Source organism: Pan paniscus, chromosome 20 (genome assembly GCF_029289425.2).
Source record: "Pan paniscus chromosome 20, NHGRI_mPanPan1-v2.0_pri, whole genome shotgun sequence".
NCBI classification, from domain to species: Eukaryota; Metazoa; Chordata; class Mammalia; order Primates; family Hominidae; genus Pan; species Pan paniscus.
In genome coordinates this window covers 6,942,476-6,970,122 of record NC_073269.2, presented here as the reverse complement: position 1 = coordinate 6,970,122, position 27,647 = coordinate 6,942,476, and the positions used below count along the sequence as shown (strand labels likewise).

The window sequence follows — 27,647 nt, the reverse complement described above, 5'->3', positions numbered from 1 at the left end:
CCTCGTCTCTACTAAAAATACAAAAATTAGCCGGACATGGTGGAGCGCACCTATAGTCCCAGCTACTTGGGAGGCCAAGACAGGAGAATCTCTTGAAACCAGGAGGCGGAGGTTGCAGTGAGCCGAGATGACACCACTGCACTCCAGCCTGGGCAACAGAGTGAGACTCAGCCTCAAAAAAAAAAAAAAAAAAAAATAGAACCAGACAGAGAGCAGCAGGGCTGCGTCCTATCCCTGCCCCTTAGACAGAGAGGCATGAAGGGGTGAGCAGGCCAGGCCGGGACCAATGTCGGGGGCCAGGACTGGGACTGGTGGGGTTGGCAGGGCTCACTCAGCTGCGTGTGTGGGCCCTGACCCCTGGGCACACCTGCATTCCCCTGCCCTGGGAGTTGCTCCAGTGTTTATTGAGTGGGTCCTCTGGGACGGCACTGGGGGGGTGCAATGGTTTTTTTTAAAGTCCCAGTGGATTCTGGCCAGGTGTCCGAGGAGGACACAAGCTGAGAGACACCTGCGCCCCCAGAACTGGAGGAGGCAGAAAGCATCCTCCCCTGGAACCTGTGGAGGGAGCACGGGCTTGCAGACCCCATGATTTTGGACTTCTGGCCTCCAGAACTGGGAGAGGATCCGTGTCTGTGGTTTTAAGACGCCCCCTCCCAGTCCCCCATTTGTGGCACTTTCTTACGGCAGCCCCAGGACACCCATCCACAGAGTTCCTGGGAAATGGGGATGTCAGGCCCGTCGTCTGCATGTTTGGCAACCAGAAAAGCCCCTGTCCGTGGGGGTGCGTCCCCTGCTCCCCGCATGTCTGCCAAAGCCCCTTCCGTCGGCAGCTTGTCCTTGCGTGTCCCCGAGGAAGGTGACCAGCAGGCGGAGCTGCTGCCCGGCGGCGGCGGTTCCCCTCGCGCTTCTCCCTCCTCTTGTTACCATAAACACTTGGAGACCTCAGAGGAAAACACTCAAGGATTCCCAACCGCCAGGGCTGTGTGCTCAGGGCTTCAGAGGCACGCATAGGGAGCGCCCTTTCCTGCACCCGCCCTGTTGACTCTGCTGTCTTCCCGGTCGCCCGGCTTCCCGGGGCAGCCTGATGGCCAGGGTGCAGGTCTGGGTGGGTGCCAGGTGCCTGCCCTCCTGCCCGCCCGCCCCGGCCACCCTGAGCTGCAGGACACAGAGACCCGGACGGGAGCCAGCCGTGCTGGGAGTGGCCTGGACTCTGGGTTACGCTGGGGCAGTGAAATTTCAAAACAAACTTAGCCACGTGGTCCGAGTCAGGTGTGTCCGGGTGACCCCTGTGCAGACCTTGGCGTCTGGACCTGCCCGGCCGGGGGCACCCATCCCGCAGATGCTGAGGCGGAGCCCCAAATCACGGGACCCTCTGCTGCAGGCACCGGCGGGGCGGGCTGCCAGGGCCGGAGACGAGCCATGTGCATTCTTGGGATGTTTTTTCGTTTAACCGTCTCTCCCTCTCCCAGCCATTTCCTGGCATCTCGCAGACAAGCGACAGACAAGCAGGTCTGGCGCCGGGCCACGCTGGTGGTTTTCCATGCCGGGGGTCAGTCTGGGATCCACATCCCCACAGCTCGGCCCCCTAGGGGGCCAGGAGCCAGGGGTTTGAGGCCCCGATCCACCCCTTCCCAGCTCTGTGACCTTAAAATGCTTTAGCACGGGTTTCCCTACTTGTGCATGTTAACATTTGGAAGCTGATGATTCTTGGTCTCGGGGTGTTGGGGGGGTTCCTGGCAGGGAGTGGGTGGAGACCAGAGACGCTGCTCAGCACCCTGCAGTGCCCAGGACGGCCCCACCCCAGAGAGAAGGATCCAGCCCCAATGTCCGCAGGGCTGAGGGGGAGAGGTCCTGCTGAAAAGCTGCAAACAGGTGCTTTTCTGCCCAGCTTCTCCGGCCTGGTTAGCGATGAAACCTGTGGCTGCCAGCCATTGAGCCCAGCCCCTGGGCGGGCGTTGCTCGTGAATTCCTTAGGCCCTGCAGGACGGGCAGTCTCTCGCTTGTGGCTGGAGCACCGTTTTCTGTTGATTTATTTATATTCTGCCTCATTCCACAAAGGATCGGAGCAAGCATTCAGGAAGAGATTCAATCAAATAGAAAACTGCAAATAGCTTCCTAACATAGTAGAGAACAGGGCGAGTCAGGAGTTGGCACTAGGCTGCCCTCGGTCCTCTGGGTCCCGTATTGGGTTCTCCGAGGGCCCCCGGCTCTAACGGGGGATTTGTCCCAGCTCTGCCTACTCTACCTGTGTCTCAGCAAATCTCTGAGCCTCAAAGCCCTCAGAGACCCTCAAAGCCCCTAAGAATCAGCACCCTCTATGATGTCATAATGCTGAATAAGACAAGCACGTAGCCGGGCGCGGTGGCTCACGCCTGTAATCTCAGCACTTTGGGAGGCCAAGGTGGGAGGATCACTTGAGCCCAAGAGTTCAAGACCAGCCTGGGCAACAGCGAGACCTCCGTCTCTACAAAAAAATAAAAGAATTAGCCGGGCGTGGTGGTGCACACCTGTGGTCCCAGCTACTCGAGGGGCTGAGGTGGGAGGATCTGGAGCCTGGGAGGTTGAGGCTGCAGTGAGCTGTGATCACGCCATTGCACTCCAGCCTGGGTGACAGCAAGACTTCATCTCAAAAAAATAAAATAAAATAAAAAGGAAAATAACACCATAACATTTTATATAGGGATGTTCTACATTTTCTTTTTAGATTTATTCCTCAATATAAATATGTAGCAAATGTTTACATGCATATATAATATGTAAAATATTACACTGATTTTTTTTTTTTTTTTTTGAGATGGAATCTTGCTCTGTCACCCAGGCTGGAGTGCAGTGGCGTGATCTCGGCTCACTGCAACCTCCACCTCCTGGCTTAAAGCAATTTTCCTGCCTCAGCCTCCCAAAGTGCTAGGATTACAGGCGTGAGCCACCACGCCCACTCAGAAGACTCTAGCTTAGCAGAGTTGTGGGAAGACACTCCCCTGCTGGTTCCTGGTATGAAGAAGTGAGCGGTGCATTGTGAGAAGGCCGGAGGAGGGTCTGATAGCTAGGACCCAAGGGTGGCCCCTAGGAGCTGGGAGTGTCCCAGGCAACAGCCAGCAAGGAAACAGGGACCCCGGTCCTACAACCACAGGGAGGCAAATGGTGCCAACAGCCTGAGGGAATGCTGGATGAAGAGCCTTCCCCGGGCGAGCCTTGGATGAGATGCAGCCCCAGCCAACACCCAGACTGCAGCCCTGGGGGTACCCTGAGCAGAGGCCCTGGCTTGGCTGTTCCCGGACTCCTGACCCCACAAACCGTGACGTACTAAGTGGATGGTGTTGGAAGCCGCCACATGGATGGCGACTGGTTATGCAACACAGAGACTGAGCTCACTGCCCCACAGCCCCAGCCTGCGAGGTGGACCTTGTCCTGACCCTGCCAACAGGAATACAAAGACTTACTGGAACTTTGCACACGGGACAGCCCTGGTGACTCACGTAGCGTGAATGACTTAAGAGCAAATTCAGGCCGGGCACAGAGGCCCACGCCTGTAATCCCGGCACTTTGGGAGGCTGAGGTGGGAGGATCACTTGAGCCCAGGAGTTTGAGACCAGCCTGGGCCACATAGCGAGACCCTGTCTTTAGAACACATTTTAAAATGAGCCAGGGTGGTGCTGCACTCCTGTAGTCTTAGCTACTCAGGAGGCCGAGGCAGGAGGATCACTTGAGCTCAGGAGTTTTGAGACCAGCCTGGGCAACGTAGCGAGACCCTGTCTTTAGAACAAATTTTAAAAATTAGCCAGGGTGATGCTGCACTCCTCTAATCTTAGCTACTCAGGAGGCTGAGGCAGCAGGATCGCTTGTGTTCAGGAGTTTAAGACCAGCCTGGGCAACCCAGGGAGACCCCATCTGTAAAAAAAAGTTTTAAAAATTACCCAGATGGGCTGGTGCGCACCTGTAGTCCCAGCTACTCAGGAGGCTGAGGTGGGAGGATTGCTTGAGCCCAGGAGGTGGAGGCTGCAGTGAGCTGTGATTGCACCCCTGCACTCAGCCTGGGCAGTGAAGCAAGACCCCTGTTTCTTAAATAAATAAATAAATACATAATAAAATGAAAAAGACCAAGTTTAGTTCCCAAGGGTTCCTGGTTTCCCAGACGTGTGAGGGCGGCCACCAGCTGCTGCAGTGCCCGTCCCCCGCCTGCCGCGGCCCGCCCTGTCCTCCCTGGGGTCAGCAAGCATCCAGGGACCATGGTGAACTCTGGGAGGGAGTGGGTCAGCCCCACCCAGGGCGGATTCCCAGCACACCGTGTGCAGGCCTGGGTCGAAGGGTTCTGCTGGAATCAACCCGGCATGTTTGTTTTTGCTGCGGTCCCCTGGGGCCGTCCGGGCTGCACGCCTGCACGTCATCCGAGGCCGCCCCACTGCGGTGGGTTGGGAAACTCAGTCTTGGAGCCTGCCAGCCTCACAACTCCTGCTCTGGGAGCACGTGCCCGTGCCGCATGTGTCTGTGTGTGTCTGCATGCATCTGTGTGTCTGGTTCTGTGTGTGTCTGTGTGTGTGTCTGCATGTCTACGTGTACCTGTGTGTGAGCATGTGTCTGTGTCTGCCTGCATGTGCCTGTGTGTCTGCATGTGTCTGCCTTTGTGTGTCTGTATGTGCCTGTGTGTCTGTGTATGCCTGCGTGTGCCTGCGTGTCTGCGTGTGCCTGCGTGTGCCTGTGTCTGCGTGTGCGTGTCTCCGTGTGCCTGCGTGTGCCTGCGTGTCTGTGTGTGCCTGCGTGTCTGCGTGTGCCTGCGTGTGCCTGCGTGTGCCTGCGTGTCTGCGTGTGCCTGCGTGTGCCTGCGTGTGCCTGCCTGTCTGCATGTGCTTGCGTGTGTCTGCATGTCTGTGTGTGCCTGCGTGTCTGCATGTGCCTGCGTGTGCCTGCGTGTCCACACGCCCTGAGGAGGCGCCCGTTCTGCTTTGTGCACTTCCCTGGAGCTTTCCAGATCAATCCCAAAGGATGCCCAAAAAGACTAGAGCAGGGCACTGTGGCTCACACCCGTAATCACAGCACTTTGAGAGGCCGAGGCAGGAGGATTGCTTGAACCCAGTAGACCCTGGCAACAGCAAGGCCCCGTCTCTACAAAAAAATTTTTTAAATTAGCTGGATAGGCTGGTGCAAACCTGTGGTCCTAGCTACTCCGGAGGCTGAGGTGGGAGGATGGCTCGAGCCCAGGAGGTCCAGGCTGCAGTAAGCTATGACGGTGCCACTGCACTCCAGCCTGGGCAATAGAGCAAGACCCCATCTAAAAAAAAAAAAAAAAGAAAGAAAGAAAAAAAGGAAAGAAAAAGAAAAAAGAAAGAGAGATTCCAACCAGCCTTTCTTCCCTGGTTCCCTGACAGCTCAGAGTTAACCATTGTGCCCCTAAGCCTAACAGCAGCTGGAGCTGATAGCCTTTCACGGGGCCTGCCAGCAGCCTTGGAGAAACCACGAGCCCATTTAACAGGCAGGACGCTGAGGCTCTGATAACAAGTGCCGTTTCGGACAAGAGCAGGAGAGGAGATGGAGAAACAGACCCTCGTGCGTGGCTGGTGGGGATGGAACAAGGCCCAGCCTGGCAGCTTCTCACATGGTAAACACGGAATTACCATAGGGCCCAGCAATCCCACTCCTGGGGATAGACCCCACAGAACTGACAGCAGGGACTGAAAGAGGTGTTTGCACACACAAGTGCACAGCGGCATGATTCCCAACAGCCCCAGGGTGGAAGCCACCCCAGGCGCCCATCAGTGGAGAAACACAGCATGGTCCAACCAGACAGTGGAATATTACGCAGCCATGAAAAGGAAGGGAATCCAGACATGGGCTACAGCGTGGATGAACCTTGAGGACCTCACGCTCAGTGAGAGGATCCAGACACAAAAGGACATATCCTGTGTGATCCCACTCCTGGGAAGTCCCTAGAGTCGTCAGATTCACAGAGACAGGAAGTAGGATGGGTGAGTGCCAGGGGCTGGGGAGGGGGACAGGGAGTGAGTGTTTCATGGGGACACAGTTTCAGTTTGGGAAGAGGAGAAAGTTCTGGAGAGGATGGTGGTGATGGCGGCACAACATTGTAGTGAGAAAAGAGAGAGGGAGAGGAAGGGCTGAAAGCCCCAAGCCCCATCTTCCGGCTCCAGCGTCATATGAGATGCGTGTTCCCGCGGCCTCACCGTTGAGTTTGAAGGCGTGATGTCAGAACGCAGGCCCAGCAGGGACACCCCGGGAGATGGTGGGGGTGGCTGGCAGGGCGGGTTTCACCTGGACTGCACCAGCCCAGGTGTGACGGTCTCTGGGCCAGACCCAGGCACCCAAGATGAGAAGGCAGCATCTCTGGTCTCGGGATACCCAGGCCTCCCCGAGGCGGCAGAACTCCGGCCGTACCTCGCAGCAGCTGGTCCGTGGCACCCACGGTATGTCCCATTCATGCAGTGCCTTTCCAGCCTCTTCCAGAAAGAATTTAATTCACCCGTTCGCATATGACCATGGGAGGGAAATGCCAATCCCACTTTTATTGTTTGTTTTTGTTTTAAGATGGAGTCTTGCTCTGTCACCCAGGCTGGAGTGCAGTGGCGTGATCTCGGCTCACTGCCACCTCCGCCTCCCAGGTTCAAGCGATTCTCCTGCCTCAGCCTCCCGAGTAGCTGGGATTACAGGCGCCCACGACCACGCCTGGCTAATTTTTGTATTTTTAGTAGAGATGGGGTTTTGCCGTGAACAAGACACTAACTCTTTCGCCACGTTGACCAGGCTGGTCTCGAACTCCTGACCTCAGGTAATCTGCCCACCTCGGCCTCCCAAACTGCTGGGATTACAGGCGTGAGCCACCACCCCCAGCCCCAATCCCACTTTTAGATCGTTCTCCACAGACAGCGCAGAAGCAGCTTGTCCGAAGCCACGCAGCTGTGAGGGGACAGGGTACAGACAAGATCTTAAGTCTTCTAGCCGCTTCCCTCGGACTAGCGCCGCCTCCTCCATCAGTGCAGAAACCTGGTTGGGGAGTGGGCTCGGAACTGTGGTCCCTTCAATACCTATTTCATGAAGGAAGCCAGGCCAGGCGTGGGGGCTCAGGCCTGTAATCCCAGCACTTTGGGAGGCTGAGGCGGGCAGATCACCTGAGGTTGGGAGTTCGAGACCAGCCTGGGCAGCATGGTGAAACCCCGTCGCTACTAAAAATACAAAAAATTAGCCGGGTGTGGTGGCGCCTGTAATCCCAGCTACTCAGGAGGCTGAGGCAGGAGAATCGCTTGAACCTGGGAGGCGGAGGTTGCAGTGAGCCATGATCGCACCACTGCACTCCAGCCTAGGCGACAGGGCAAGACTCTGTCTCAAAACAAAAAAAAAAAAAAAAAAGGAGAAATTTCCAGAACAGGCAGATCCACAGAGAGTATGCATGGATGTGTGGTTGGAGGGGACGGGGGTGACTGCTAAGGCAGACGGGGTTTCCATTTAAGGCGATGAAACAGTTCTGGAATTCAGCCAGCACAGTGGCTCACGCCTGTAATCTCAGCAACCTGGGAGTCCGAGGTGGGAGGATTGCTTGAGACCAGGAGTTCAAGACCAGCCTGGGCAATATAGTGAGACCCCATCTCTAGAAGAAAAGAATTTTAAGTTAGCCGTGCATGCTGGTTCATGTCTGCAGCCCCAGCTACTCGGGAGGCTGAGATGGGAGGATCACTTGAGCCCAGGAATTCAAGGCTTCAGCGAGATAAGGAGGTGCCGCTGTAGTCCGGCCTGGGCGACAGATCGTTAACTCTTAAAAAAAAAAAAAAAAAAAAGGGCCGGGCGTGGTGGCTCACACCTGTAGTCCCAGCTACTCAGGAGGCTGAGGCAGGAGAATCGCTTGAACCGGGGAGGCAGAGTTTGCAGTGAGCCGAGATCAGGCCACTGCACTCCAGCCTGGCGACACAGCGAGACTCCGTCTCAAAAAAAAGAAAAGAAAAAGTGTTGGAACTACGTTGTGGTGATGGTTGCACAGCTCTGTGAAGGAATTAAAAACTTTCTCGACCAGCCTAGGCAACGTAGCGAAACCCGTCTCTACAAAAAACAAAAAAATTAAGCAAGCATGGTGGCATGCACCTATAGTCCCAGATACGTGGGAAGCTGAGGCAGGAGGATTGCTTGAGCCCAGGAGTTAAAGACCAGCCTGGGCAACACAGCAAGACCCTGTCTCTAAAAAACATAAAAAATGAGCCTGGTGTTGTGTTGTGCCCCTGTGGTCCCAGCCACTCAGGAGGCTGAGCTGGGAGGATCGCTTGAGCTCGGGAGGTGGAGGCTGCAGTGAGCTATGATCACACCACTGCACTCCAGCCTGGTGGACACAGTGAGACCCCATCTCAAAGAAAAACAAAACAAAACAAAACAACAAAAACACAAAGAGAGAGAGACAATGTGGCATTGTCAAAAGAACAGACAAATAGGCCAATGGGACAGGATCGGTAGGTAGCCCATATTTTATATGACTCATATAAAACGGTCAACTGGCCGGGCACAGTGGCTCACGCCTCTAATCCCAACACTTTGGGAGGCCAAGGTGGGCAGATCACCTGAGGTCAGGAGTTCGAGACCAGCCTGGCCAACACGGTGAAACCCCGTCTCTACTAAAAATACAAAAATTAGCCAGGCGTGGTGGCACTCGCCTATAATCCCAGCTACTCAGAAGGGTGAGGCAGGAGGATCACTTAACCCCGGGAGGCAGAGGTTGCAGTGAGCCGAGACCGCACCTCTGCACTCTAGCCTGGGCGACAGAGCAAGACTCCATCTCAAAAAAAAAAAAAAAAAAAAAAAGGAAAGAAATGAAAAGAAAAGTGATCACACATCTGATAACTCTTTCACTTAACGTAGCCTGCAGGCACCCTCCAAGCCACCCCTGCACACTACCCATCCTAGAAATGCAACGTGGCCTAACCACGCCTCTGCAGGCAGATTGAGATGGTTCCAGTTTGGAAGCATTCACAGTTCTGCAATCAGAACAAGGATAAGGATATAGGTAGACATCTTTGCCCACGTGTCCAACAAGGTCTTTGCAATAAATTCCTAGGTATGGAATTGTCGCATCAGCAGGTAGCACCTTCTCGGTTCCGATGATGCCGCCACATTTTCTTCCAAAAATGTTGACCAGGGACCCTCTGTTATCTGTGCCGGAGAGGCCCCCATTCCGCAGATCCTAGAAGACACTGGGCGTCGTCAGGCTTCCATCGGTGACAGTCCGAGAGGCCAGGGTGGAATCTTGTTATTGGTGCATGTGTTGTTTGTTAAAGCTGGACAACTCCGCCGGGCACGGTGGCTCACGCCTATCATCTCAGCACTTTGGGAGGCCAAGGTGGGTGGATCGCTTGAGTCTAAGAGTTTGAGACCCGCCTGGACAACATAGTGAGACCCCATCTCTACAAAAAAAAAAAATACAAACATTAGCCGGGCGTCGTGGCGTGTACCTATAATCCCAGCTGCTGGGGAGGCTGAGGCAGGAGGATCGGTTGAGCTCAGGAGGTCAAGGCTGCAGTGAGCTGTGATTGCACCACTGTACTCCAGCCTGGGTGACAGAGCAAGACCCTGTCTCAAAAAATTAAAAAGCCAAGCTGAACATCTGTTTTTAGGCTTGGGGTTTTGTTTCCTTGTGTGAATTGTGGGTTCACGTCCTTTACCATCTCTCCACTGTCCGAGGAGGGCTGTCTGCTCCTGGAAAACCTTCCAGTACCTTCTGCTCATGGCTGAGATTTGGCTCCTGGGCTGTCTGTCTCTCTCAAGCTCCTCCTGGGGCCCATTATGGGGCTGCGTCCTTAGGGATTTAGCTTCTCCTTTGCTCTCATGAGTTCCCGGCTAAGTGGGTGTGGAGATGCCCATTTTACAGATGGAAGAGCTGAGGTTTGCAGGTGCCACTTCCCCAGTGAACATGGGCCCCATCCACATGTGGCTGGAAAGGGAAGTTTCCTTCCTGACCTGAGGCCCAGTCAAGCTCTGCGTGTCTCCCCGTGCCTGACTGTCATAGTGTATTTTGTGTTGCTATAAAGGAATAGAGCTGAGGCTGAGGGGTTTATAAAGCATAGAAGTTTATCTGGTTCACAGTTCTACAGACCATACAGTTCTACAGACCATACAAGCATGGTGCCAGCATCTCCTGGGCTTCTGGTGAGGCCTCAGGAAGCTTCCACTCATGGCAGAAGGTGAAGGGGAAACAGGCATCTCATACGGCCAGAGAGGGAGCGAGAGAAAGGAGGGAGGAAGTGCCAGGCTTTTTTTAACAACCAGGTCGTCCGTGAACTAACAGAGTGGGAACTCGCTCATTCCCGAGGGGAGAGCACCAAGCCATGAGGGACCCCCCTCCCGCCACAACCCAAATGCCGCCCACCCAGCCTCACCTCCAACATAGGGGGTCGCATTTCAGCGTGAGATCCGGAGGCACAAACATTGGCCCCATGTCACTGACCTTGCTCAGTCCTGTGCTGCGGGATTCTAGGATTTTGTGGCTATTTTTGTCGCAGTTGTTCTAGTGTGGTGGTTCTCAGCTGGGGCTGATCCTGCTCCCAGGGGACACCGGGAGATGTCCGGTGATGTTTGTGGTTGTCATGACTGGGGGACGGGTGATGTCTGGGGACATCTGTGGTTGTCCCGATGGGGGATGCTCTTGGCATGGAGTGGGTGGAAGCCAGGGACGCTGCTCAGCACCCTGCAGTGCCCAGGACGGCTCCACCCCAGAGAACGGTCTGGCTACGGTGTCCACAGTGCTAAGAGAGACCCTATTGAGTATGATAGCGACATAATGATCATTTCTCACACTTTTTGTTTAAGAATGGAGATGATTGGCAGGTGCGGTGACTCACGCCTGTAATCCCAGCACTTTGGGAGGCCGAGGCGGGTGGATCACGAGGTCAGGAGATCGAGACCATCCTAGCTAACCCGGTGAACCCTCGTCTCTACTAAAAATACAAAAAATTAGCCAGGTGTGGTGGCGGGTGCCTGTAGTCCCAGCTACTCCGGAGGCTGAGGCAGGAGAATGGTGTCAACTCAGGAGGTGGAGCTTGCAGTGAGCCGAGATCGCGCCACTGTACTCCAGCCTGGGCAACAGAGCGAGACTCTGTCTCACAAAAAAAAGAAAAAGAGAGAGAGAGAGAATGGAGATGATCGCCATCCGCTGTGTAGCTGTTCCTGCTCCAGCAGTTATGCTGCACCCTTTGTGGAACTGATCCCCAGCAGGTGCCTCATGCTGGGGCCTCTCCCTTCACTGAGTTGTGTGTGTGTGTGCGCACCTGTGGGTATATGCATGTGTGCATTTGTGTGTGTGTGTGTGCATGCGTGCTTGTGTGTATGTGTGTACGCTTCTGTGTATATGTGTTTGTGCTTTTGTGTATATGTGTGTGCTTGTGTGTATATGTGTGCTTGTGGGTATATGTGTATAAATATGTGTATGTGTATGTGTTTTTGTGCATAGATCTGTATGCGTATATTTGTGTGTATTTGTATATTTGTATATGTATGTATATGTGTATAGTGTGGATATATGTGTGTGCACATGAGTATGTGTGTGTACTTGTGTGTATATTTGTGTGTATTTGCATATGTGTATATATTTGTGTGTGTATGTGTGTATGTGTATTTATGTGTATATGTGTATGTGTGTATGTATGTATATGTGTCTGTATGTGTATATGTGTGTCTATATTTTATGTATGTGTGTATGTGTATATATGTGTATGTATATGTGTATATGTGTGTGTATGTGTGTATATGTGTATTTGTGTATGTGTGTGTATGTTTGTATATGTGTATTTGTGTATATGTGTATATATGTGTGTATATGTGTGTATGTGTATATATATTTGTGTGTATGTCTATATGTGTGTATTTGTGCATGTGTATGTGTATATGTGTGCATGTATGTGTATGTGTGTATATGTGCACGTGTATGTGCACACACAGAGACCCTATGTGTATGTGCGTAAGTCTGTGTGTATGTGCATGTGTGTGTGTATGTATATGTATGTGTGTATGTATATGTATTGTGTATGTGTGTATGTGTGTATGTATATGTGTGTATGTATATGTATGTGTGTATGTCTATGTGTATATGTGTGTGTTTGTGTTGTATATGTGTGTCTATATATGTGTGCATGTGTATGTGTGTGCATATGTTTATGTGTGTAAGTCTATATGTGTATGTCTATATGTGTGTCTATGTGTATGTGCACGTGTGTGCATGTCTGTATATGTGTGTATGTCTATATGTGTATATGTGCTTGTGTGTATGTGTGTGTGTGTGCATGTGTATATGTGTGTATGTCTATATGTGTATATGTGCATGTGTGTATGTGTATGTGTGTGCATGTGTATATGTGTGTGTCTATATATGTGTGTATGTGCACATGTGTGCATGTCTGTATATGTGTGTATGTCTATATGTGTATATGTGCATGTGTGTATGTGTGTGTGTGTGTGCATGTGTATATGTGTGTATGTCTATATATGTGTGTATGTGCACGTGTGTGCATGTGTGCTCGCATGACTGTGTCTCTGTTTTTGGGTGGCTGGAGTGCCTGGTGAGGTGCATTTTCCAGGAAGGCGTTGTGAACGCCCTACTTCCTGAGTTCCTGCTGAATGGCAACGCCCTTCTCTCCCTTCCATGCCTGAGCGCGTGGTGCCCGGGAACAGATGGGTGACTTCCCTGTTGCCCAGTTGACATTGCCCTGCCCCCGTCGGAGTCTAGTGCTCTGAAGAGGAGACTTGTGACCTTTTAGGTCTCATCCTAGACCACAAGGCAGCGAGCTTTTCCTGTAAAGGGCCAGAGAGTTGCTGTTTTCGGCTCTGTGGCCCAGACAGTCTCCGGCTCCAGCACTCAGCTCTGCCGCTGGAGCACAGAAGCGTCAGAGGCAGTGCCTAAGTAGGATACGACAGAGGACACCCGCCCAGTGCAGCGGCTCACGCTTGCAATCCCAGCACTTTGGGAGGCCGAGGTGGGACAATCGCTTGAGCTCAGGAGCTCAAGACCAGCCTGGGCAAAATGGTGAAACCCCATCTATACAAAAAAATGCAAAAATTAGCTGGTGTGGTAGTGTGCACCTGTAGTCCCAGCTGCTCAGGAGGCTGAGGCAGGGAGGTCGCTTGAGCCTGGGAGATCGAGGCTGTGTGATTGCACCACGGGCACTCCAGCCTGGGTGACAGAGTGAGACCCTATGTCACACACACACACACACACACACACACACACACACACATAAATCGACGACAACTGAGAAGAAATAAACTTGCAGATGGAAAAGGTGTGTTCTGGAAGCATCACTACAGAAATGATCACGGCCAACCCAATGACTTGAAATTAAGGAGATTCTAGAGCAGAGGTCAGCCAGCAAGGGCCCATGATGGACAGTGTGGGTTTTTTGTTATTGTTTTTGTGGTTTTTTTTTTGGTTTTTTTTTGTTTTTTGTTTTTGAGACAGAGTCCTACTCTGTCGCCCAGGCTGGAGTGCAGTGGCGCAATCTCGGCTCACTGGAATCTCCGCCTCCCGGATTCAAGCGATTCTCCTGCCTCAGCCTCTCGAGTAGCTGGGATTACAGACGCCCGCCACCACACCCGGCTAATTTTTTTGTATTTTTAGTAGACACGGGGTTTCACCATGTTGGTCATGCTGGTCTCGAACTCCTGGCCTCAAATGATCCGCCTGCCTCGGCCTCCCAAAGTGCTGGGATTACAGGCTTGAGCCACCATGCCCAGCGACAGTGTGTTTTTGTAAATAAAGTTTTATTGGCACCCACCATGCCCACTCATTGAGAAATCGTCCACAGCAGCTCTCCTGCCTCTGTGGCCGAGTCGAGCAGTTGCAACAGAGACCATCTGACCCACAAAGCCAGAGAAGTTTGCTCTCTGGCCTTTTACAGGAAAATGTTGCCGACCCCGGCCTTACAACCTCTAGCCAGTGCTTTAGCAGTGGGGGTGGGAGGGGAAGGAGGTGTCCCCCGATCATTGCTGTGGCCCAAATTCTGGTCTGCTGTCTCAGACCCTTCCCCCGGAGCCAGGCTGAGCCGCCTCTTAGGGCTTTGTGTGAGTTTCATGGGGTGCTCGTACAAGGTCCACAGACCTAGCCGTTTAGACAACACGGGTTCATTCTCTCTCCGCTCTGCAGACCGGAAGTCCAAGGCCAAGGTGTAGGCAGGGCTGGGTTCTTCCGAAGCCAGGGGGGAGAATCCATCCCAGGCCCACTCCCAGCTCCTGGTGGTGGCCGGAGATCCTTGGCCTTCCCTGGCTTGTGGAAGTGACACCCCCAATCTCTGCCTTGTCACCCCAATCTCCTATCTATACAGCATTCTCCCTTCCATGTGCATCTGTGTCCAAATGTCCCCTTTATTTATTTTTTATATTTATTTATTTATGAGACGGAGTCTGGCTCTGTCGCCAAGGCTGGAGTGCAGTGGTGCTGTCTCGGCTCACTGCAACCTCTGCCTCCCGGGTTCAAGCGATTCTCCTGCCTCAGCCTCCCAAGCAGCTGGGACTACAGGTGCCCGCCACCACGCCCGGCTAATTTTTGGTTTTTCAGTAGAGACGGGATAGGGTCTCTCTCTGTCACCCAGGCTGGAGTGCATTGGCAACAGTCATGGCTCACTGCAGCCTGGACCTCCTGGGGCTAAAGCAATCCTCCCAGTCAGCCTCCCAAGTAGTTCGTTCACAGCCACACGCCACCACACCCAGCTAATTTTTACATTTTTTTTGCAGAGACGAGATCTTGCTATGTTGTCCAGGCTGGTCTCACGCTCCTGGACTCAAGAGATTCTCCCACCGTGGTCTTCCCAAAGCACTGAGATTACGGGTGTGAACCACCGTGCCCAGCCTCAGTTTATTTATTTTGCTTATTTATTTTATTTTATTTTTTTGAGACAGAGTCTCTCTCTGTCGCCCAGGCTGGAGTGCAGTGGCACGATCTCGGCTCACTGCGACCTTCACCTCCCAGGCTCAAGCAATTCTCCTGCCCCAATCTCCCGAGTAGCTGGAATTACAGGCACCTGCCACGATGCCCAGCTAATTTTTGTATTTCTTAGTAGAAACAGGGTTTCGACATGTTGGCCAGGCTGGTCTCGAACTCCTGACCTCAGGTGATCCACCTGCCTTGGTCTCCCAAAGTGCTGGGATTACAGGCATGAGCCACCACGCCCAGCCTTTAATGTCCTTTAAAATCAGAAGAATACCATCCGCCTGCCTTATATTTATTCTTCCACCAACGTGGTCATAAAGTAGTATTTTCTATGGATGGGGAATGGCAGATGTCATAGTGAGACGCTGAGGCGTCCCCTCCACCCTGAACGGATCCCTCTCACCGTTGAGACTTCCTCCGGCCCCAGCAAGGGGCTAAAACTCTTCACAAGGCAGCCAAGGCTTTTTTTTTGAGATGGAGTCTTGCTCTGTCACCCAGGCTGGAGGGCAGTGGTGCAATTTCAGCTCACTGCCACCTCCGCCTCCCAGGTTCAAGCGATTCTCCTGCCTCAGCCTCCTGAGTAGCTGGGATTACAGGCATGCAGCACCACGCCTGACTAATTTTTGTATTTTTAGTAGAGATGGGGTTTCACCATGTTGGCCAGGTTGGTCTCGAACTCCTGACCTCAGGTGACCCGCCCACCTCGGCCTCCCAAAGTGCTGGGATTACAGGTATAAGCTACTGCGCCCGACCTCAAGGCCATTTTTGACTCGACTCTGTTCTGGCTCTGGCCACCGGGCCCCCGTCCCCTGCACCCTTCCACACCCACGTCCCAGCTCTGAACTCAGGGTGCTGCCCCAGCCCAGGCCTCTCTGCACACAGTCTGCCCCCACAGCCTTTCCAACTCCATATCTGCACCCACGCCGCCCCTCTGGGTTAGGACATTGTCTCTGCCATGACATCTCCCTTTATTCCTTTTTTTCTCCTTAATTGAAATGTAATTCACATGCTATAAAACTCGCCCATTTAAGTCACTCGGTTTAATGTTTTTAGTATAGTCACAGGGTTTTGCAGCCATTACCACTGTCAGACCAGAACACTCCTTCCCCCCGAAGGAAACCCCAACCCCATTAGCAGTCATTTTCTATCCCCCTAACCCAGCCACCGACACCCACGCACCCACTTCCTGCCTCTGTGGATGGGCCTGTCCTGGACATTTCATAGAAATGGAATCACACGGTTGGGCATGATGGCTCACGCCTATAATCCCAGCACTTTGGGAGGCCAAGGCGGGCAGATAACCTGAGGTCAGGAGTTCGAGACCAGCCTGGCCAACATGGTGAAACCCCGTCTCTAGTAAAAATACAAAAAATTGGCTGGGCATGGTGGCGCACACCCGTAGTCCCAGCTACTCAGGAGGCTGAGGCAGGAGGATCACTTGAACCCGGGAGGCAGAGGTTGCAGTGAGCTGAGATCGCACCACTGCCCTCCAGCCTGGGCGATTGAGTGAGACTCTGTCTCAAAAAAAAGAAATGGGATCACACACTGCATGGCCTTTTGTGTCTGGCTTCTCTCACTGGGCGTGACGTCCTCAAGGTGCATCCATGCCGTGGCCTGTGTCCGAGCCTCATTCCTTCGATGGCTGAATACTGTTCCATTAAACGGATGGACCACATTGTGCTTATCCGTTCATCCGTTGACGGGCATTTGGGCTGTTTGCACTTTTGCCTGTTATGACTCATGCGTCTGTGAACTTTCCTATACAAGTTTCTGTGTAGACGTAACTTTCAGTTCTCTTGGGCGGATACCTAGGCCTGGAATTGCTGGGTCACGTGGAAACTGTGTTTAACCTTTTGAGGAACTGCCAGCCCTTAACTTCGGAGGCTGGTCATCTCTGCAGCTCAGGGTTCTGCAGACATGGCCTGTGCATGCGTCAAATCTGGCCCTCTGCCTGTTTTTACAAATAAAGTTTTATTGGCACACGGCCCCACCCACTCATTTACATATAATGCAAGACCGCTTTCTCGCTACTTGGGCAGGCAGAGATAAACAGTGTCCACAGAGACCTTCTGGCCCCCAGATTCAAAGTGTCTACTCTCTGATCGTTTACAGAAAAGGTGTGCTCATGATCTACCACCTGTGACATCCAAGGTAATTGGCTATTTGTGGGTTTTAATCCCTCCTTAAAAGTAAAATAAAAATAAATAAATAAAATAAAAAGAATGCTTCCTTTCCCTCACACTCTGCACAGAAAACTTCGTAAGGGCAGAATTTGATGTTTTAATTTTTAAATTGTTGTTTTCTACTATCATTTATCTATTTATTTATTTTTTATTTTTTATTTTAATTTAATTTTTTTTTAAGACAGAGTCTCACTCTGTTGCTTAGGCTGGAGTGCAGTGGTGTAATCTTGGCTCACTGCAACCTCCACCTCCCCGGTTCAAGCAATTCTCCTGCCTCACCCTCCCGAGTAGCTGGGATTACAGGTGCCCGCCACCATGTCTGGCTAATTTTTGTATTTTTAGTAGAGACGGGGTTTCACCATGTTGGCCAGGCTGGTCTCGAACTCCTGACCTCCGATGATCCGCCTGCCCTGGCCTCCCAAAGTGCTGGGATTACAGGCGTGAGTCACCGTGCCCGGCCTCTACCATGGTTTAAAATGTTTGCACACATCATTCCGCCCGTCCCCTGCAGAAGCACTGAGCACATTACACTCTGCAGACGCTTCCTGTAGGACTCGGCCGGCCTCACACAGGCTCCACCCTGAGCTGCCGGTAACTGTCACCTGGAGTCTCAACTGCCCTGTGCCCGGCACACCCCAGACCACTCAATCAGGTTCTTCCGGGTGGGATGGGCCTCCCCCAGTGATTGCAGGTTTTAGGAACCCTGGGCGAACTGGTTCCTAATCCTAAATTTCTGCAGTTCTCATGGATTCAGTCCTGGAGGGAAGGAACTAACCGACCCTTCCTTTGACGCAGACAGCTTTGGTTTTTGTTTTGTTTTCGTTTTTTTTTTGAGACAGAGTTTCTCTCTATTGCCCAGGCTGGAGTGCAATGGCACGATCTCGGCTCACTGCAACCTCCGCCTCTCGGGTTCAAGTGATTCTCTTGCCTCAGTCTCCTGAGTAGCTGGAATTACAGGCGTGTGCCACCACGTCCAGCTAATTTTTGTATTTTTTTAGTAGAGACGGGGTTTCACCATGTTGGCCAGGCTGGTCTCGATCTCCTGACCTTGTGATCCACCCGCCTCGGCCTCCCAAAGTGCTGGGATGACAGGTGTGAGCCACCGTGCCCGGCACAGCTTTGGTTTTTGAGCCTGCAGGGTGCACACGTTGTGTGAGGGTTGCACGTGTGTTTTCTGTTTTCCCCATGTAGTCTGAGCCCGTGATTCCAACAGGAAGGCGTCATATTCTCCACCTCAGGGTCTTCTGTTGTCATGGCTACAGGGAGACACAGAAGCTTAGCTGATATTTTATTGTATTTATTTCATTTCATTCCATTTCAAGAGAGGGTCTCACTGTGTTGTCCAGGGTGGTCTCAACCTCCTAGTCTCAAGTGGCCCTCCTGCCTCAGCCTCCCAAAGTGCTGGGATTGCAGGCATGAGCCACCGCATCTGGCCTGATTCTTTTTTTTTTTTTTTTAAATGACCAACGTATTCATTTCCTAGAGTGCCACGCAAATTATTACAGATTGCAGGGCTTTAAATAACAGACATTTTGTAACAGTCTCCGCTCCTACTTTTGGAGGCCAGAAGTCTGAGATCAAGGTGTCTGCAGGGCTAGGCTCCCTCCAGAGACTCCAGGGGCAGGGTCCTTCCTGCCTCTCCCAGCTTCTGGGGGCTCTAGGAGTCTTTGGCTTGTGGCCGTGTCACTCCAGTCTCTGCCTCCATCTCCACACAGCCATGTCCTCTCCTCTGCATCTCTAAATCTCTCCTTCTTGGTGTTTGTTTGTCTGTTTTGAGACAGAGTCTTGCTCTGTCACCCAGGCTGGAGTGCGGTGGCACCATCTTGGCTCATTGCAACCTCTGCCTCTTGGGTTCAAGCAATTCTCGTGCCTCCGCCTCCCGAGTGGTACAGGTGCACACCACCACGCCTGGCTAATTTTTGTATTTTTGGTAGAGATGGGGTTTCACCATGTTGACCAGGCTGGTCTCGAACTCCTGGCCTCAAGCGATCCTCCCGCCTCGGCCTCCCAAAGTTCTGGGTTTACAGGTGTGAGCCACCAATCTCAGCCTGTGTCTCTCCTTAAAAGGACACCAGTCATTGGATTTAGGGCCCACCCTACAAACAGGATGATGATTTCATCCCAAGATCCGTATCATCTTCCATCTGCAGAGACCCTATCTCTGAGAAGGTTATGTGCCAAGCTTCCAGGAAGACGTGAGCTTTTGCGGGACACTATTCAACCCACTGCATTCAATACACATTCTTTTTCTTGAGTTGAAAATTAGCTACACTCCTGTTTAGGAGCCCGCCCTTACACACACGAACACCATTCTCATTTGGCTTATCATCCTTTGATTTTTCCCTGCTGTTTCTCCCACCCCACCCAACACCCCCAAATACCACCTTCACCATCTCCTCCATTCCTTGATTTGCAATGCTGCTGTGTTGTTTATGTATGAGCTTCAAATCCTCTCTGGACCAAGGAAGTTTGGGTGCGAAGGTTTAAATAACAGTTGACAATTAGGCTAAAAATTCACACATAAAATGAGCCCACTGAAGGGTTCAAAGGTGTGACCTGGGCCGGGCGCGGTGGCTCATGCCTATTATCCCAGCACTTTGGGAGGCCGAGGTGGGCAGATCACTTGAGGTCAGGAGTTCAAGACCAGCCTGGGCAACATGGCGAAACCCCATCTCTACTAAAAATTCCAAAATTAGCCAGGCGTGGTGGTGCACACCCATAGTTCCAACTACTACAGGGAGGCTGAGGCAGGAGAATCACTTGAACCCGGGAGTCAGAGGTTGCAGTGAGCCAAGATCGTGCCACTGCACTCCAGCCTGGGCGACAGAAATGAAACCTATCTCAAAACAAAAACAAAAAAAAGTGTGACCTCAATAATGCTTGGGAGTGGTTCTCTTAGGATCCTGAGTAGAATGTGGGGACATTTCTGGTAGTCACGACTACGGGGTGCTCCCGGCATGGAGTGGGTGGAGGCCAGGGATGCTGCTCAGCAGCCTACAGTGCCAAGGACGGCCCCACCCCAGAGAATGATCCAGCCCCAATGTCCAGAGTACAGAACGGGAGAGACCTGTGTTCATTATTTGAAAAATACTGGGCCGGACGCGGTGGCTCACACCTGTAATCCCAGCACTTTGGGAGCCTGAGGCAGGTGGATCGTGAGGTCAGGAGATCGAGACCATCCTGGCTAACACGGTGAAACCCCGTCTTTACTAAAAGTACAAAAAAAAAATTAGCCGGGTGTGGTGGCGGGCGCCTGTAGTCCCAGCTACTCGGGAGGCTGAGGCAGGAGAATGGCGTGAACCCGGGAGGAGGAGCTTGCAGTGAGCCGAGATCACGCCACTGCACTCCAGCCTGAGCGACAGAGCGAGACTCTGTCTCAAAAAACAAAAAAAAAGAAAAAGAAAAAGATTGAATCTGTCCTTGCTCACACCGGACACCAGAATAAACTCCCGATGGGGCCGATGGTGTAAACCAGGGGGACTGCAGCTCCTGGGACTCACATCCTCTCTCCCTCCCCACTCAGAGTGTGGATTTCAATGTGTGCAGCCTTCTGGGAACTCAGCAGGGCAGAGGATCATGGACGCAGAGTCTCTTGGGGGTCTGTGGAATCCCCTAAGATTCCAGTGTACGCTGGGAGCGATTCTGTCCCCCCTGACCAGGGTACACTCAGTAAATGTCTGGGGGCACCTGCTGCTGGCATGGAGTGTGTGGAGGGCAGGGACGCTGCTCAGCACCCTGCAGTGCCCAGGATGGCCCCACCCCAGAGAAGGATCTGGCCCCAGTGTCCACAGTGCCCAGGGGGAAAAACCCTGTTGTAGGTATTGAAAGTGAGTGTAGCTTTCAGCTGAACAGAAATCATGAGTATTAATCATTTAAAAGAAAAGGAAAAGGAGCTGGGCGCGGTGGCTCACGCCTGTCATCCCGGCACTTTGGGAGGCTGAGGCAGGAGGATCACTTGAACCTGGGAGGCGGAGGTTGCAGTGAGCCGAGATCGCGCCACTGCACTCCAGCCTGGGCGACAGAGCCAGACTCTGTCTCAAAAAAAAAAGAAAGAAAAAGAAAGAAAAGAAAAAGGAACCCGCTGTAGATGTGTGTTCCTGGGGCTGAGCAGGTGGGGACCCCGGCAGCTCCGGGGCTGCGGTGACTCACGGGCTCTGTGTGAACCTGCAGATCCCAAGGGTGTTACTGCAAACCCCTGAGTGGGTGGAGGGCGTGAATGCCTGCCCCGGACCCTGGTTTCTTTCTGAGAAGCAGAACGCAGAGAGACTTCTCAGAGAAATGTCGGAGGAAGGGGATTACCCGCTGGTCTCCCAGAAGAGCCTGCGAAGCTCAGAAACAGGGTTTCCTGTTTCTCGGGTCGCCCCGGGGCAGCTGCCTCTGCTGGGCACTTTGCTCTCAGGTGCTTTTCAGAGTGCAAAGAAGAGAAAGAAGCCAGTGTCATTTCTTTTTTTTTTAAGACAGAGTTTTGCTCTTGTCACCCAGGCTGCTGGAATGCATTGGTGCAATCTCGGCTCACTGCAACCTCTGCCTCCCAGGTTCAAGCGATTCTCCTGCCTCAGCCTCCCGAGTAGCTGGGATCACAGGCGCCTGCTGCCATGCCAGGCTAATCTTTTTTTTTTTTTTTTTTTTTTTTTAGTAGAGACAGAGTTTCACCATGTTGGGCAGACTGGTCTTGAACTCCTACTTCAGGTGATCCACCCGCCTCAGCCTCCCAAAGTGCTGGGATTACAGGAATGAGCCACTGCGCCCCGCCAACCAGTGTCATTTCTATCTTTCTGAGAGAGGCTCTTGTGGGGATTGCGTGTCCAAGAGTGCTAAGAGCTGGGAGGGTCAAAGACTCAGGCCAGGGTGCAGAGAGGAAGGGACAAGGGGAGGACAGGGCCCCTCCTGGGCACAGAAGGGCAGTGGTGCTGACACCAAAACTGTGACAGGACCTAACCAGGGTCTCCCCAGGGCACCGTGGATATTGGGGCCTGGGTCATTCTCTGGGGTGGGGCCGACCTGGGCACTGCAGGGTGCTGAACAGCGTCCCTGGCCTCCACCCACTCCATTCCAGGAGCACCCCCAGTCGTGACAGCCACAGATGTCCCCAGACATGGCCCAGCATCCCCTGGGAGCAGAATCATCCTGGTTGAGCCCCCCTGGGTTATGGGATTCCATGGACCCCCAAGAGACTCTGCGTCTCATGATCCTCTGCCCTGCTGAGTTCCCAGGAGGCTGCACACATTGCAATCCACACCTTGAGTGGGGAGGGAGAGAGGAGGTGAATCTCAGGAGCTGGAGTCCCCCTGGTTTACACACCGTCTGCCCCATCGGGAGCTTATTCTGATGCCTACTGTGAGCAGAAATTGCATTCAACTGTTTTCCCAAAAAAAAATTTTTTTTTTTTTTTTGAGACAGTCTCCTTCTGTCGCCCAGGCTGGAGTGCAATGGTACGATCTCGGCTCACTGCAACATCCGCCTCCCAGGTTCAGGCAGTTCTCCTGCCTCAGCCTCCTGAGTACCTGGGATTACAGGCACCCACCACCACGCCTGGCTAATTTTTGTATTTTTAGTAGAGACGGGGTCTCCCCATGTTGGTCAGGCTGGTCTCGAACTCCTGACATCAAGTGATCCACCCACCTCGGCCTCCCAAAGTGCTGGGATGACAGGCGTGAGCCACCGCGCCCAGCTTTTTCCCAAATAATGAATTCAGGGTCCCCCCGGGCCCTGTGGACATCGGGGCTGGATCCTTCTCTGGAGCACGGCCGTCCTGGGCACCGCAGCGTCCGCCTACCCCATGCCAGGAGCACCCCCAAGTCTGGATAACCACAATGTCCCCAGCCACCGCCCAGGGTCCCCTGGGAGCAGGGCCACTCCCAGGTGAGAATCACTACCTCAAGGGAAGGGCTGGGTGGGACACAGAAATAAGATGTGGAGGTTCGGGGGTCCTGCTTGGGCCCCCTAAAGCAGGTTGGACCTCCTCTCCTGAGAATCGACTCTGGGGGCCGGTGGGAGACAGACCTGTGGGATGGGGTGATGTGGGGTCCGAGGCGGTCCCCTCCTTCCTGCCACGGCCAGGCCCTCAGCACACTGGGGGCGCGAGGGACAGGCTGGGTTTGTACTGCAGTCCCCTTGGTCGTTCACGGAGTCCGTATTTGCGAATTCGCCGGCTTGATGGTGTGTATTTGTGAACCCCAAATCAATGCCTGGGGTACTTTCCCTCTTATCCTTGGACATGCAGAGAGAGACAGAAATTAGAGTCATGGACCTGCGTTCCCTGAGCCCAGGCCACGCTCCGCCTCCCCGTTTCCCCTCCTAGGTGGACCGCGCCCTCATTACTGTCTAGCGAGAGCCTCGGGGTTTGCGTTTTTGTGCTCTTTTTGGTGATTCTGCTGTTTGCAGTGGCCCCAGGCATCGTGCTGAGGCCCCTTCTCGTGTCCCTCAGGGCCTCGTGGAGGAACTGGTAGGTGAGAAAAGCTTTGCTCAGGCAGGACTGAGAGAGCAGCTGCCCTATTCAACACTCACGTCATCGATAGGCATTCAAGAAGACACCTTTGAGCCAGGCACGGTGGCTCACGCCTGTAATCCCAGCACTTTGGGAGGCTGAGGCAGGCGGATCACGAGGTCAAGAGATCGAGACCAGCCTGACCAACATGGAGAAACCCTGTCTCTACTAAAAATGCAAAATTAGCTGGGCATGGCGGTGCATGCCTGTAATCCCAGCTACTCGGGAGGCTGAGGCAGGAGAATCTCCTGAACCTAGGAGGCGGAGGTTGCAGTGAGCCGAGATCCACCATTGTACTCCAGCCTGGGCAACAAGAGCCAAACTCCATCTTGAGAAAAAAAAAATTAGCCGGACATGGTGGTGGGTGCCTGTAATCCCAGCTACTTTGGAGGCCAAGGCAGTAGAATCACTTGAGCCCAGGAGACTGAGGCTGCAGTGAGCTGAGATTGCACCATTGCACTCCAGCCTGGGCAACAGAGCGAGACCCTGTCTCCAAAAAAAAAAAAAAAAAAAAAAAAAGACGCATAGAACAGGTCATGTATTGATCAGATAAAGGAAAGTTTCCTGAAACTCAAAGGAAACTACCCCTGCAAAAATGTTCTCTAGGAGTAATGATTTGTGTTCGCAAACTCAGTTTTTGTGGTGACTTCACAGAACAGAACTACCACAAATAATGAGAATCGAATCAACTGTGGATATATGTGTGTGTGTGTGTGTGTGTGTGTGTGTATTCTTTGTGACTATGAAAGGAATATAACTGGCTGGGCGCGATGGCTCACGCTTATAATCCCAGCACTTTGGGGGGGCCAAGGTGGGTGGATCACATGAGGTCAGGAGTTTGAGACCAGCCTGGCCATGTTGGTGAAACCCCGTCTCTACTGAAAATACAAAAAGTAGCCAAGAGTGGTGGTGCATGCCTGTAATGCCAGCTACTTGGAAGTCTGAGGCAGGAGAATTGCTTGAGCCCAGGAGGCAGAGGTTGCAGTGAGCAGAGATCACGCCATTGCACTCCATCCTGGGTGACAAAATGACACCTGTCTCAAAAAAATAATAAAAAGGAAAGAGAGAGAAGAAAGAAAGAAAAAAGAAAGAGAGAGAAAGAAAGGAAGGAAGGAAGAAAGAAAAGAGAAAGAAAGAAGAGGAAAGAAAGCTATATAACTTCATTTTACAGAATCTGAGAATCACATAAGGAGAGGAAAATCATCCACAATCCCAGCACTTTATCCTTTCCCCAGACATCTACACACACAGTCTTATTTTTAAAAATTGAGGTTCTACAACATGGTTTGATCATCTGCCTTTAAACCCATTTTTGCTGGCCAGGTGCAGTGGCACACACCTGTCATCCAGCACTTTAGGAGGCCAAGGTGGGAGGATCGCTTGGGCCTAGGAGTTTGAGACCAGCCGGGGCAACATGGCAAAACCCCATCTCTACAGGAATAAAAATTAGCTGGGTGTGGTGGCATGTGGCTGTAGTCTCAGCTACTCAGGAGGCTGAGGAGGGAGGATCGTTTGAGCCCAGGAGGTTGAGGCTGCAGTGAGCTGTGATAACGCCATTGCACTCCAGCCTGGGTAACAGACCCTATCTCAAAAAAAAAAAAAAAACCAAAAACAAAAAAAACGGTGCCCATCGGTGGCAAGGATGATGAAAATAATACAGTGTGCTCATGAAAAGCAGTATTTCCAGCCACCTAAAAGTAAGCCTGAGAGGCCGGGTGTGGGGGTTCACGCCTGTAATCCCAGCACTTTCGGAGGCCGAGGTGGGCGGATCACGAGGTCAGGAGATCAAGGCCATCTTGGCTAACACGGTGATACCCCCTCTCTACTAAAAACACAAAAAATTACCCAGGCGTGGTGGCCCGTGCCTGTAGTCCCAGCTACTTGAGAGGCTGAGGCAGGAGAATCGCTTGTACCCAGGAGGCAGAGGTTGCAGTGAGCCAAGATCGTGCTACTGCACTCCAGCCTGGGCGACAGAGTGAGACTCTGTCTCAAAGAGAAAAAAAGTAAGCCTGAGAGAGAAATGCACCGACTCACCCCATCAGAATAAGGAGCTGTGGTTCCCTGGTCAAGGGCCATGGCCTGGGGCAGGGTCAAAGTCCTGTGGGTTCTGAGGCTGACCCGGGGCTGCAGGTGAGGTGGCCCCAGCATCCTCGGTCACTGTCCTGATTTTATGGATCAGGAGCTGAGGTCACACCCGGCTGGCCTGGGCACATCGCACTTACTCAGAGTTTGTGACGGGTCAGAAGTCTAACTTCCCGTCTTTCTCTATCACGGTCCTGAAACGGTGCTACAACTCCATTGGCTGACCCGGCCAGGCGGAGCCTCTGAGTCTTTTGTGAGTGCAGGTGTCTTTGGGCAGGAGGAGGAAAAGTCCTGCAGCCCCTTGTTTCTTGAGTCTGTGCATGTTTACTAGCAGGACCTTGCTTTACGTGCAGGACTGGGTGGAGGCTCTCGCTCCTGCGTGCATGTGTGCGTGCACGTGTGTGTGTCTGTGTGTGCACGTGTCTGTGTGTGCACATGTGTGTCTGCGTGTATGTGCACGTCTGTGTGTGCACGTGTCTGTGCATGCAAATGTGTGTGCACGTGTGTGCACATGTGTGTCTGTGTGTGCATGTGTCTGTGTGCATGCAAATGTGTGTGCACGTGTCTTATGTGTACACGTGTGTGTGCGCGCCTGTGTGTGGATGTGCGAGTGTGTAGTACGTGTGTGCATGTGTGTGCGTGTGTCTGAGTGTTCCTGTGTGCACGTGTGTGCGTGTCTATGTGTGCGTGCATATGTGTGTGAGTGTGCGTGTGTCTGTGTGTGCGTGTGTGTGTGTGTGTGTGTAGAGGTGGGAGGGGAGGCAGCCCCCTGGATGTCTCTAGGTCACAAAGAGGTCAGGGATCTCACATGGAGTGATTCTGCCCCCCAGGGGACCCTGGGCAGTGTCTGGGGACATTTGTGGCCAACACGTCTTGGGGGTGCTCCTGGCATGGAGCAGGTGGATGCCAGGGACGCAGCTCAGCACCCTGCAGAGCCCAGGATGCTCCCGCCCCGGAGAACAATCCGGCGCTGGTGTCCGTAATGCTGGGTGGGAGAAGAGACCCTCGCTTAGGAGAAGGTGACCTCAGTCACCGCCTTCCGACAGCTGAGACCCGGGAGCCTCTGGGAAAGCCGGGACTCGGCCTCCCCAGCTGGGCTGCCAGGTGAAGAGGCTTCCCGCCGACCTCAGCTTCCTTGGCCTCCAATGCAGCCCCGGGGCGCAGGGCTGCTGAGGAAGTGTCGTGTGTGGGTGGCCCGGACTCCAGCCCAGGAGCAGCAGCCATGTGGCTCTTCTTTGTGTCGGTGGAAAAAAACCCACTGGTTTGTGGAAATAGCAAATGTTTGTGACGGAAGGGGGGCCTGGCCGGCTTCAGAGACCACAGGGGCCCTTCAGGGCAGGAGGGAAACAGCCTTGGCCACGTGAACCCGGCCCAGCCCGGCCTCGAGCAGCTCAGGAAGCTGGGCCTGGGTTGGGCCCGGTGCAGGGGCGTCTGCTGACCTCGCCGGGCAAGCCCACTGCAGGGTGAGCCCCGCTAGGCAGGACGGGGCCTCCCCTAGAGCTGACAGTGGTGCAGCTCCTGGCTTCTCCAGGTGGGGCTGGCGGCTCAGCAGCAGAGCAGTGGTGGCCTAACCGGGAGACACAGAACCTGGCATCTGGGTTCATTGTGCCCAAGTCCCGGCCCCATGACCTCGGCCGGTGTAGACGCTCAGCAAGGCAGGGGCCTTTGCCTGCCTCGGGCCTCCTTGTCCACGAAATAGGAGGCTGCCGCGAAGCTGGAGGGGGCAGATCGCTGCCTGGATCTCCCTCCAGACCTTAGTGGGAGTCAGGAAAGACCACGGAAGGTGGTCCCCGTGGGCCCCCCCCCTCGCGATCCGTGCACTCTGCATCGAAGACAGATACGGGGCCTGGCTCTGTGCCGGGTCCGGCTTGGAACAGAGGATTCCGTTCCATGGAAAACCGCAGCTCCAAAGGCCCCAACCGCCCCGACCCCCGGAGACCAATCACCGGGGCCTGGAGCCGTTCTTTCCTTCCTATTGACCTCCTGGCCCTGGGCGGCT

The 27,647-nt window shown here is 53.3% G+C and overlaps 1 protein-coding gene across 2 annotated transcripts in view; it reads left to right on the top strand.

Moving 5' to 3' along the window:
- Positions 1-27,647, top strand: part of GNG7 (G protein subunit gamma 7) — a 198,204-nt gene that overhangs the window by 125,513 nt on the left and 45,044 nt on the right. The gene's annotated exons all lie outside the window — the stretch shown is intronic.